Below are 12,423 nucleotides of genomic sequence, written 5' to 3' on the forward strand. Positions count from 1 at the left end.
TCAACTTAGTAGCTAGAGTTATCAACTAATTTTTAGTTTTTGAACAACACGCGGATTTCCCAAAATACGACACCTATCACTAATAAGCTCAAGCTCTTGGCACCAATTGTCCAAACATTACTCAAATCAATACCTCAAAACTATCGCAAGTTACTACTATACTTAAATAGCAACCTCAGTTACCTACTCATGCAACACACACAACTCAGTGCAACGAGCCAACTCTCTAAACAATATAAGCATGATAACTCAAGAGGGTTCCTAAATCAACCTAAATAAAAGCTCTTAAAAATCTAAGCATGAAAACTAAGAGCTAAGCATGACAGTAGCTATGGAAAGATGAAGAACACACACAAAAGATAAGCATGAAAACCTATGTTGTGTTCTAGAGTGGAATGGAGCGTGTCTCTCTCCCAAACAAGGTAGGCTAGGTTCCGAATTGTTATGAACAGCAAGCAAAACTAAAACAAACTAAAAAGTAGATAGCGGGACGCTCCAATCATAGCAAATAACGTATGAAGTGATAAAAATATAGCATGGAGATGGACGAACTAATGATTGTTGATAGAGAAGGGGATGCACGGGGGCATCCCCAATCTTAGACGCTTTAGTCTCCTTGAATATTTCTTGGGGTGCATGGGGGCAACCCCAATCTTGAGCGCTTCACACTCTTGTATCTTCTTTCATCATCTCCCATCGCATACTTGAAAACTCTCTTCATACAAAACTCATCATAAGCTGATTAGAGTGGTTAGTACCCTTAATAAAATAATTCAATACCTACTGGAAATAATGATTTTCATGAAAATCTATTGTTTCTCATGATTGCCAAAAGGTTTTTGCAAAGGAAAAGCAAGCTTAAGATTTGCAAAACGATGAAAACGCAAAACATGGCAGAATTTGTGAAAAACAGAACAACGGGTGGTAAATAATTTATTCAGGGCACTTATGCAACTCAAATCAAAAAACTCAGAAAATATTCTAGAAATAAAATTATATATAGCATGTTGTCAAAGAAATTCAGATCAAAAAGATGATCTAGTGATTTTTGGCGATTTTTTCCGTCAAGCACACATAATCTGTTTCTGGACAGCATGTCACAATTTTTGAACTTTCTTGCAATCAGTGGCTAAAACTTGGTACAAAGCTTAAAAATAAAGATACAGTGATGTTGCAACAGTAGTAACAAGCATCAAGACCACTAAAACTGAAAGTAAAAAACAAATTGGGTTGCCTCCTCCCAACAAGCGCTTTCTTTTATAGCCATAAAGATAGGCTTAAGATTTTAATGATGCTCTCGTAGGAATAAGAGTTGTAGAACGAAAGAGAGCATCAAGAAGCAAATACCAAACACTTTTAAGTCAAACATGCTTCCTATGCATAGGAATATTGCAACAAAATAATTCACTGAAGCACAAATAAATAAGCATAGGAAGGCAAAACAAGTGCAGCTTCAAAACCTTCAACATAAAGAGAGGGAACTTGATATTATTGAAATATCTATAAGCATATGTTCCCTTCTCATAATAATTTTCAGTGGGATCATGAATAAACTTAACAATATAACTATCACATAAAGCATTATTACCATGATCCACATGCAAATAGGTACTCTTACTCTCCATATAAGCATAATCTTTGGGGAGCCCATGGTTAGGACATTTTAGCATTAAAGTTTCCAGTCTCGCCCAAGCTTGAGCTATGATCTATCCGTCATGAGCAGAGAAATTATAAACATAATTCCTATTATCATGGACTTCATGAAGAGGACAAAACTTGGAGTAAAAGAGAGATTGAATCTCTTCCCAATCCCGTAGGTGAGGATCATCTAGTAGCCTATACCATTCCAATGCTTTTGCTTTTAGTGATAAGGCAAATAATTTCCTCATGACTCCATCTCTTGTCAAACCTGAAATCTTAAACAACTCACAAAGTTTTGTAAGTTTCAACAAATGAATATTAGGATCGACTGTTCCATCTCCTGCATAACAATCATTCCTAATTATTTCAATTATCCCAAGTGGTATTTTGAATGGGATACAATCAGTAGGTGGAGGAGACTTCTCTACCACGGGTGTGGTAAAGCGGCCTTCCCCAAGCAGTGAACTAAGAGTACCATCTTCCATAAGCCTAACTAGTCATGCCAATCATGAAAAGCAACTAACAAGACTAAAAAGCAAAGGTAAAAGATAGTGTGCAAATCCCCTATCTTGAAGACTGGAGTCTCCGGCAACGGCGCTAGAAAACTTTGCTTGATGAAGAGATGATGTATATACTTCTCGCACCTCGTTGGTTACTGCTACCTCTTGAGCTCGTGTTGGTTTTTCCCTTGAAGAGGAAAGGGTAATGCAGCATAGTAGCAGTAAGTATTTCCCTCAGTTTGAGAACCAAGGTATCAATCTAGTAGGAGTATCAAGACAAGTCACCAATGTACCTGCGCAAAAACAAACAAACTTGCACCCAACACTATAAAGGGGTTGTCAATCCCATCACGATTAATTGTAGGTGAGATCTGAAGGTGGAAAGTGCAACAAAGTAAAAGTGTAGAGCTGAAAATATGATCTGAAGTAGACCCGGGGGCCATAGTGTTCACTAGAGGCTTCTCTCATGATAGCAAGTATTACGGTGGGTGAACGAATTACTGTCGAGCAATTGATAGAACCGTGCAAAGTCATGATGATATCTAAGGCAATGATCATACATATAGGCATCACGTCCGAGACAAGTAGACCGATACTGTCTGCATCTACTACTATTACTCCACACATCAACCGCTATCCAGCATGCATCTAGTGTATTGAGTTCATAACAAACAGAGTAACGCCTTAAGCAAGATGACATGATGTAGAGGGATAAATTCATGTAATAGATATAAACCCCATCTTTTTACCCTTGATGGAAACAACACGATGCATGCCTCGCTACCCCTTCCGTCACTGGGTGAGGACACTGCACGGTATGAACCCAAAACCAAGCACTTCTCCCATTGCAAGAATTATAGATCAAGTTGGCCAAACGAAACCCACAACTCAGAGAGAATTACAAGGATACGAAATGATGCATATAAGAGATCAGAGGAAACTCAAATAATGTTCATAGATAATCTGATCATAAATCCACAATTCATCGGATCTCGACAAACATACCGCAAAAGAAGATTACATCGGATAGATCTCTATGAAGATCATGGAGAACTTTGTATTGAAGATCCAAGAGAGAGAAGAAGCCATCTAGCTACTAGCTATGGACCCGAAGGTCTGTGGTGAACTACTCACGCATCATCGTAGAGGCAATGGTGTTGATGAAGAAGCCCTCCGTGTCCGAATCCCCCTCCGGCAGGGCATCAGAACGGTCCCCGGGTGGGATCTTGCGGAGACAGAAGCTTGCGGCGGCGGAAAAGTATTTTCGTGGCTCTCTCTCGCAGTTTTGGATTTTTAGGGAATTTATAGGCGGAAGAAGTAGGGCAAAGGAGCCATGGAGGGCCACAAGCCTGGTAGGCACCACCCCCCCAGACCGCGGCTAGGGGGCTTGTGGCCTCCCCTGGAGTCCTTTGCCTTGGTTCTCAAGTTCCCTGCATATCTTCTGTTACGGAAAAAATCTTTGCGAAGGATTTATTCCATTTGGACTCCTTTTAATATTCTTCTCTGAAAAGGGTCAAAAACACGGAAAAAACAAGAACTGGCACTTGGCACTGAGTTAATAGGTTAGTCCTAGAAAAGATATAAAATAGCATAATCATGCATACAAAACATCCAAAGTTGACAAGATAATAGCATGGAACCATCAAAAATTATAAATACGTTGGAGACGTATCAAGCATCCCCAAGCTTAACTCATGCTCGTCCTCGAGTAGGAAAGTGATAAAGACTAAATTTTTGATGTGGAATCCTACCTAACATATTTGTCCTTTGTAACTTCTTTCATGTGGCATGAATGTTCAGATCCATAAGATTCAAAACAATAGTTTACTATTGACATGAAAACAATAATACTTCAAGCATACTAGCAAAGTGATCATAAACTTTTGAAATAACAAGGCCAAAGAAAGTTATCCCTACAAAATCATATAGTCTGGCTATGCCCCATCATCCCCACACAACGAATTTAAATCATGCACAACCCCGGTATTGGGCAAGTAATTGTTTTCGCACTCTTAATTTCTCAAACTTTTTCAACTCTCACGCAATACATGAGTGTGAGCCATGGATATAGCACTATAGGTGGAATAGAATGTTGTGGAGGTTGTGAGGCAAAAAGGAGGAAATGGTCACATTGACTCGGCGTATCAACGGGCTATGGAGATTCCCATCAATAGATATCAAGGTGAATGAGTAGGGATTACCATGCAATGGATACACGAGAGCTATAAGTGTGTGAACGCTCAAAAGGAGAATTAGTGGGTGTGCACCCAACTTGCTTGCTCACGAAGACCTAGGGCAATTTTGAGGAAGCCCATCATTGGAATATAAAAGCCAAGTTATATAATGGAGATTCCCACTAGTATATGGAAGTGTCAAAACAAGAGACTCTCTATCATGAAGAACATGGTGCTATTTTGAAGCACAAGTGTGGAAAAAGATAGTAGCATTGTCCCTTCTCTCTTTTTCTCTCTCTTTTTGTTTTGTTTGGGCTCTTTGGCCTCTTTTCATTTTTTATGGTGGGCATCTTTGGCTTCTTTTTTTATTTCCTCACATGGGACAATTCTCTAATAGTGATGATAATCACACTTGTATTTACTTACAACTCAACATTTAGAGCAATGATGACTCTATAGGAAATGCCTCCGACAGTGTACCGGGATGTGCAACGATCTAGCTTAGTGTATGACGTTGAAACATCTCGCTATCTATCTTACGATCATGCAATGGCAATATGAAAGTGATGGCACAAGTCATGAGACGGAACGGTGGGAGTTGTATGGCAATATATCTCGGAATGGCTATGAAAAGGCCATAATAGGTAGGTGTGGTGGCTGTTTTGAGGAAGGTATATGGTGGGTTTGTGCACCGGCGAAAGTTGCGCCGCATTAGAGAAGCTAGCAATGGTGGAAGGTTAAAGTGCATCTATACCATGGACTCACATTAGTCATGAAGAACTCATATACTTATGGCGAAAGTTTTATTAGTAATCAAAACAAAGTGCTAAACGCATACTCCTAGGGGAAGGGTTGGTAGGTGTTAACCATCGCGCGATCCCGACCGCCACACAAAGGATGACAATCAATAAATTAATTATGCTCCGACTTCCTAACATAGTGGTTCACCATATGTGCATGCTACGGGAATCACTAACCTCAACACAAGTATTTCTAGATTCACAACACCCTACTAACATAACTCTAATATCACCAAATCCATATCTCAAAACTAATTGTGAGGAATCAAACTTCTCTTTCTAATCAATGCACATGAATATGGAAGTTTTATTATATCCTCTTTCGATGCCTATCATCTTTAGGACTCTTTCATGGCACACGCCAACTACCAAGTTACTCAGAAAGAGCACTCCCAAAAAGATACAAGTGAAGATCGAGAGTTTTTATTTCTCCAAAATATGACACCGTCGTTCTCTAAAAAGATCTAAGTGAAGCACTAGAGCAAAGTTATCTAGCTCAAAAGATATAAGTGATGCACATGCGAGCTAAATTGCCTAACTCAAAAGATATAAGTGAAGCTCAATGAGTATTCTAGCAATTTCACGAAGAGTGCATGTCTCTATCAAAAAGGTGTGCAGCAAGGATGATTGTGACACAACAAAAATAAAAGACTCCTATAATACACGACGCTCCAAGCAAAACACATATCATGTGGTGAATAAAAATATAGCTCCAAGTAACGTTACCGATGGATTGAAGACGAAAGAGGGGATGCCTTCCCGGGGAATCCCCAAGCTTAGGCTTTTTGGTGTCCTTGAATTTGGCTTGGGATGCCTTGGGCATCCCCAAGCTTGAGCTCCCACTTTCCATGAGAACATCACCCAAAACTTGAAAACTTCACAACACAAAACTTAAACAGAAACTCGTGATATCATTAGCATAAGAAAACAAACCACCACCTCTTTAGGTATTGTTGAAAAATTGATTTCTATTTATATTGGTGTTATATTAATATATTCTCACTTTTCCATAGCTAGTACCCCCCCCCCCGATACTATCCATAGTTTCATAAAAATAAGCAATCAACACAACAAAAACACAATATGTCAAAAACAGACCAGTCTGTAGAAATCTGTATACTTCGTATACTTATGGTATCTCAAAAATTCTGAAAACTTACGACAATTAGGGAAATTGGCATATAAGCTAGCAGAAAAAAAATCAACTCAAAATATCTTTCTGGATAGGAATGAAAAATAATTTCATGAGTGCAAAGTTTCTGTCTTTTTCAGCTAGATCAAACAACCATCACCAAAACTAGTCATAAAGGTTTTACTTGGCTCAAACACAAAAAGAAACACAACAAACACAAACGTAACAGAATTATGATGGTGTGGACACAACAAAACAGAAAGCAAAAAGCAAAGATAAATTCATTGGGTTGCCTCCCAACAAGCGCTATTGTTTAACGCCCTTAGCTAGGCATAAGGCGATAGAATCAAGTGTCGTCGTCTTTGGTGCTCAAACCATAAGTAGGGTGAACACTCAACATTTTAAGATCTTCATATCTCTTACCAGGTGGTTCACCACTGTTTTTAGGAACAAAAACGAACTTGGTGGCCTTATTGTGGGCAAAATTTGGAGTGTTCTGAACAGTGGAAAAAGCGGAACCCAAGTTGGTTATGACATCCTCTAGTTTTCCAATTCTAGCGAAATCATGACCTAATTTTTCATTAACTGTGGGTTCCCTCTCCTTTAAATTTTTCAAAGTCATTCCCACCTTGGATCCGTACTGAGTGATTTGATTGTGGATCTTTTTATCCAAATTTTCAATGAGTTCAATCGTAGCAACTTTATTTTCAATGATATCCAGCCTACGCATCACATGTTCCAAAGTTAAGGTAGTTCCATTAACCATGAGTGGGGGTGAGCCTACCAAATTTATTAAGGCACCATAAGAATCAACGGTATGGCTACCCAAGAAATTTCCACCTATGATTATGTCAAGAACATACCTATTCCAAGGGGAAATACCCACATAAAAGTTGCGAAGCACAACGGTAGTAGATTGCTTACGAGAAGATCTATTCTGAGCATTGCAAATCCTATACCAAGCATCCTTTAAGTTTTCTCCCTCATTCTGTTTGAAATTAAGAACTTCGTTCTCGGGAGTATCGTTTAAAGCGATAGGACTAGCCATAAGGATAGGTAAACTATCCCGCACAAGCGAACAGAAAGCAAGCAAAAGAAAAGGGCGAGCGAAAAAGGCAAATATTTTTGTAAATTTTTGTTTTTCAGAAGTGGGGGAGAGGAAAACAAGAGGCAAAAGGCAAAAAAGTAAATGCAAGAGATGATTTTATGATAGTTAGTTGGATAAGCTTCACTCAGAATAGTCCCCGGTGCCAGAAATTGACACGTTGAAGGGAGACTATTCTTGACTAGATACTCCGCGGCAACGGCGCCAGAAATTCTTCTGGCTACCTCTTGAGCTTGTGTTGGTTTTTCCCTTGAAGAGGAAAGGGAGATGCAGCACAGTAGTAGTAAGTATTTCCCTCAGTTTGAGAACCAAGGTCTCAATCCAGTAGGAGTATCAAGACAAGTCACCAATGTACCTGTGCAAAAACAAACAATCTTGCACCCAACGCTATAAAGGGGTTGTCAATCCCTTCACGATTAATTGCAAGGTGAGATCTGAAGGTGGAAAGTGCAACAAAATAAAAGTGTAGAGCTAAAAATATGATGTGAAGTAGACCCGGGGGCCATAGTGTTCACTAGAGGCTTCTCTCATGATAGCAATTATTACGGTGGGTGGACGTATTACTGTCGAGCAATTGATAGAACCGCACAAAGTCATGATGATATCTAAGGCAATGATCATACATATATGCATCCCGTCCGAGACAAGTAGACCATACTGTCTACATCTACTACTATTACTCCACACATCAACCGCTATCTAGCATGCATCTAGTGTATTGAGTTCATAACAAACAGAGTAACGCCTTAAGCAAGATGACATGATGTAGAGGGATGAATTCGTGCAATAGATATAAACCCCATCTTTTTACCCTTGATGGCAACAACACGATGCGTGCCTCTCTATCCCTTCTGTCACTAGGTGAGGACACTGCACGGTATGAACCCAAAACCAAACACTTCTCCCATTGCAAGAATTATAGATCAAGTTGGCCAAACGAAACCCACAACTCGAGGAGAATTACAAGGATACGAAATGATGCATATAAGAGATCAGAGGAAACTCAAATAATGTTCATAGATAATCTGATCATAAATCCACAATTCATCAGATCTCGACAAACACACCGCAAAATAAGATTACATCGGATAGGTCTCCATGAAGATCATGGAGAACTTTGTATTGAAGATCCAAGAGAGAAAAGAAGCCATCTAGCTACTAGCTATGGACCCGAAGGTCTATGGTGAACTACTCACGCATCGTCAGAGAGGCAATGGTGTTGATGAAGAAGCCCTTCGTGTCTGAATCCCCCTCCGGCAGGGCACCAGAACGGTCCCCAGATGGGATCTTGCGGAGACAGAAGCTTGCGACGGCGGAAAAGTATTTTTGTGGCTCTCTCTGGCAGTTTTTGAATTTTTAGGAAATTTATAGGTGGAAGAAGTAGGGCAAAGGAGACAAGGGGGGCACAAGCCTGGTAGGCGCCCCCAGGCCGTGGCTAGGGTGCTTGTGGCCTCCCCCGGAGTCCTTTGCCTTGGTTTTCAAGTTCCCTCCATATCTTCTGTTACGGAATAAATCTTTCCGAAGGTTTTATTCTGTTTGGACTCCGTTTAATATTCTTCTCTGAAAAGGGTATAAAGATGGAAAAAAAATAGGAACTGGCACTTGGCACTGAGTTAATAGGTTAATCCCAAAAAAGATATAAAATAGCATAATCATGCATACAAAACATCCAAAGTTGACAAGATAATAGCATGGAACCATAAAAAAATATAGATACGTTGGAGACATATGAGTTACCCCAAGTGGAAGGTTGAGATGTAGTCAGCAACAAGTTTTCCCTCACACAGAGACTGTAAGGTTTATCGAACCAGGAGGATCCCTAGGATCAACAAGTAGGTGACTTCCACCCTGGCGCTAGGAAAAGACGTGGACCTGCACACACACAAATAACTTTGCTCCCAACGAGTACAGAGAGGTTGTCAATCTCTATATCCTTGTAGTTTGCAAAGGATCAAAACACAAGCGGGAAAGTAATAGTGATTGGAAAGGAAAAGTAAATGAAAACGTTAAATTTTGGAGGTGTAAGCAATGATGGTGATATGAACCGGGGTCACATGATGTTCACTAGTGACGTCTCTCTCCCAAAAGACGATAAACAACTATGCTTGGGTAAACAAATCACAGTTGGGCAATTGACAGAATTATGAACTCACCACAATGCTAATTATGCTACTTGATAGTTAGAGGTTCAATAGTAATGGGTAGTATACCAAGAAAAGTAGACCGTTTATTCATCAGAATCTACTTACTAATCATCCACCTTGAGATATCTATCCAGAACATCTTGCTAATATTTAGTTGCGAGCCCCACCCAAAGTGTAATATCAAAGCAACAGACAACTGCATTAATGTACTATGTGTAAGGTAAAAAATCCTTGTAACCATGGTCACAAGCACCGTTGTTTTCTCCCTGGTGGCAACAAAACATCCCCTAGTCTCATGTTTCTGTCACTCAAGCTAGACATCGAGGGGCATGAACCCACAATCATGCATATTGCTCCCTCTTGGAGTTACAATCTACTACTCGACCAAAACAATAAATAGCAACGGAGAACATGCATGAATCACTAAGGAACATAATATAAAAGGATAATCAAATATATAACTCATAACAACATGAACATAATCTCATAATCCATCGGATCCCAACAAACCGAGCATAGCAATAGCAAGAGAATTACATAGATGCCTTGATCATGTAGGGCAGCTCACAAGGACTAAAAATTGAAGCACAAGACTGGAGAGAAGACATCACATAGCTACTGGTCATGGACTCATGGTCCAAGGAGGACTACTCACGGAACGTCCGTGAAGCATACATGGCGGTGGAGAAGCTCACAGAGGTCAATCCTCCCTCCGACAGGGTGCCAACAAGAGGTCTTCTGACGCTCCCGATCTCGATAGCGCTGCGGCGGCGGAACGATGGAGAAATTCGCAATTCTAGATGTGATGGAAGGGTTTTCTCGTGGAGGACTAAATATAGGCCAAAGGAGGTCACCAGAGGGAGTGCGACCCTCCCAGCGCGGTCTAGAGCCTGGCCGCGCCCACAGGTCACGTGGGAGGCCCCTGGCCCCCCTTTGGCCCATCTTCGGTGATCTGGAAGCTTCCATTACACTGATTTTTTTATATATTTTTCCTGGAATTTTTCGGGCTTCGGAAAATTGGGTGAAAGCCCGTGTAAAATAGACATCAGCACATAGAAACTGGCACTGGGTGCACTGAGTTAGTAGGTTAGTCCAGATATGTGTAAAATGATATAAAAGTGTAGCAAAACATATAACAATGTCACCCAAAAGATCATGGAATAAGAAGAAATTATAGATACGTTTGGGACATATCAGGTGCGCCCTGGTTAGTTTTGCTCCCATCGGAGCTCCCCTCAGGTGCGTTCCTGGCCCACTGGATGTCTTGTGGCCCAAAAAAATCCACAAAAAGTTTCGCTGTGTTTCGACTCTGTTTGGTATTGATTTCGTGCGATGTAAAAAACATGCAGAAAATGGCAACTGGCACTGGGCACTATGTAAATAGGTTAGTAGCAAAAAATGATATAAAATAACTATAGAATGATTGTAAAACATCCAAGAATTATAATATAACAACATGGAACAATCAAAAACTATAGATATGTTGGATACGTATCAACCGGGTGTTAAACAAAGTTTCCAAGTTACCACATAACTAAGGGCATGACTTTCCAAAAGATTTAACCATGCAGGGGTGCTCCATCCAGTCTATCACAAACTGCCACAAGCTACGTCGGAAACCTCGACCACGGAAAACCCGTGGTCTCCTTAGATTCCTAATGGAAAAACTCAACCTCGAGATAGCTCAAAGTATCCTCTGAGTCTCTCGCACAAGACATTCGAGAAGAGTAAAACAAATCCAGCAAGTCTGCCCAACATGGTGAAGACCCCGATAAGAGTCGTGTATCTCATTCTCATGACACGTCGTATACGCTACGTGTATGGAGTCCTAATAGAAATCACCCAATTACCCTGGGTTGGCCCCGCACATAACACCGGTACACAAGTATATAGGGTGGCAAAGCTGAAACAAAACACCAAGATAGAAGGCCAAGCCTTCCACCACTTAACAAGTATATAGGTGCATTAAATTAAATAGCAATAATATGGTGATATATCAAGGAACTCATGTTTTCATATGGAAGCATATGCACCTGCAACTAGAAACGCTATAAGAAGGTTGAGCAAGCGGTAACACAGCCAAACAAGGGTTTGCTCGGATGTGGAGGAGGTTACAGCTTTTCTTGGCAATGTTGGGAGGCTGAACATAACAGGTGGTAGGCAGCGTGACATAGCAATAGATACAAGACAACTAGCATGGCAATGATAGTAGTGGTATTTAGGGAAATGATCATCTTGCATGTGATCCCGCTTGGAAGAAGGGCGAATCCATGAAGTAGACGAACCAATGTAGTCGAATGATCCTCACACTTCGAAGCAGTTCGGAACTCTATCGAGAAGAAAAAATCCGGAAACAAACAGTCAACACACGATAAACACCACAATATATGCATGACATGATGCACATTCAAATATGATGCATTCCTGGCTTAAATATGCAAGGCATGCAATCACAACAATCAAATAATACACAGTAAGTGAAGGTCAATATGAACGAGTTACATATTGACAAATCTCCGGATTCGAATTGTTTAGTTCACTCCTGTTTAGGTAAACGACGATATTAAATGTTGTTAAACATAGAAAGAGGTGAAGCATAAATAAACTACACTATCTAGGCATTTTAAATGAGGTCAGAAACAACATATAGCATTTCCAAAATGACCCCATATGTTAATTTCAAAATTGGTCCAGACCTTAACTAAACATATTTTATATTTATTAAACGGCGAAATAAAGTGGACCATGCGATTCTACACGTCATTCTAGTCGATTTACATATATAGATCACCTAAAATAGAGTTGCATCTAAAATATATGACCAACACAAGATGATGTGGCATGAATTCAAAATGTATGCAAATGACAGCCACAAGCATGTTAAAAGATGGATGCAACAATATATTATGGAGCTACAAGAAATTCTA

The sequence above is a fragment of the Hordeum vulgare genome, chromosome 2H (genome assembly GCF_904849725.1).
Source record: "Hordeum vulgare subsp. vulgare chromosome 2H, MorexV3_pseudomolecules_assembly, whole genome shotgun sequence".
Taxonomy (NCBI): domain Eukaryota; kingdom Viridiplantae; phylum Streptophyta; class Magnoliopsida; order Poales; family Poaceae; genus Hordeum; species Hordeum vulgare.